The sequence below is a fragment of the Plutella xylostella genome, chromosome 14 (assembly GCF_932276165.1).
Source record: "Plutella xylostella chromosome 14, ilPluXylo3.1, whole genome shotgun sequence".
Classification (NCBI taxonomy): Eukaryota; Metazoa; Arthropoda; class Insecta; order Lepidoptera; family Plutellidae; genus Plutella; species Plutella xylostella.
In genome coordinates, this window is record NC_063994.1 from 5,584,626 (window position 1) to 5,586,155 (window position 1,530).

Sequence of the window (1,530 nt, forward strand, 5' to 3'; positions counted from 1 at the left end):
GAAAAAACCTAGACGCTTCTAGATTAGTAAAATTTATGAGCGTCGCCACCAATATGGAAATAGATTACTTGGAGATTAACCCCCTTATTCATAGAGAAGTTACGGAACGTTTTAACTAATAAACTGTTTTGTCCCTCTCTGTCAAAGAACGAATTGCTCTTTGTCGGAGAGGGACAAAACAGTTTATTAGTTAAAACGTTCTGTAACTTCTCCATGAATAAGGGGGTTAGTATAGATCAGACTGTACATAATTTTACACGAATGTCCGTACAAGAGTTCGAAAATTTGTGCTCATTGTTGTCTGATAAAATCAAAAAGTGCGATACAAAATATAGGGAAGCAATCACTGTGAATGAACGAGTTTTAATACCTTTAAGATTTTTAGCAACCGGAGATTCTTATAGCAGCTTGCAATATTTATTTCGAGAATCGAAGCAGAGTATCTCAAGAATAGTTCCAGAAGTTTGTGACGCTATTATTGAAGCCTTAAGGGATTATGTAAAGGTAAATAAAAATAATTTGACAAATTTAAAAATCAATTGTTTATTTTAATTACAATTCAGTGATAGTTTCGAATCCAACATTGGCATTAGGTGATTGTGTTATGGCATGAGAAGACGTAGCGGTATGTGATGCTAATGATGAAGTGCCAGGTGAGTGCATTGTAGAGGAATTACTGTACTGCTGTGTATAGTATCCTGCATTAATTTGTTGTTGTGTGTATTTCCCTATATCGGCTTCAAAAATTATATTATTGATAGCGTTCTTAACATACGCTAATGTGTGCGGATCATATTTTCTTAGCTCGTTGGCTATGTGTCTTCCAAATGAAGAGTATGGATCATGTCGGTCGAAGACTTTTGCAAGCATTCAAGGGCTTCTGCGAGCATGATATCTGCCGAATCTTCCTGTGGCTGCGTTTTCTTCGGATTATGTCGTTTTTTTTACGAGCAGGTTCTGATGGTGAAGGCCTGCTAGCATCCGAGGTTAGGTCTTGTTGTTGTAGATTATTTCGATGCTAGCCTCCGGCAATTGCGTCTTGGTCGGAACGTTTTCAGTCTCTGTGTGTGTCTCTACGTCAGAAGTTTGTGAAGATTCCGGTATTGCCTCCTGAAAACATAATTTTAATAAATAGATCAATTTGTGGTGCAGTGTGAATATGTATATAATGTGGCAGGACCCTACGTTTAATCTGATTTGATTACGTTCAAGCTAAAGTTTAACATCCGTAGTATTTAATACCTTCAAGTACCTTAGTAGCGATATCTTAAGGCTTTCTATATCAAAGGAATTTGAAAATAAATGGAATTTTCCCCACGCTATTGGAGCGATGGATGGAAAACATGTTATGTTGCAGGCACCGATTAACAGTGGCACTGATTATGATGATTACAAACAATTTCCAAGCATCGTGCTTCTAAGATTAATTGATGCTAGCTACAATTTTTTGTATGTAAATGTTGGTAGCAAAGGGCGAATCTCTGATGGTGGTGTTTTTAAAAACACAACGTTGTATAAAAAGCTAGAAAA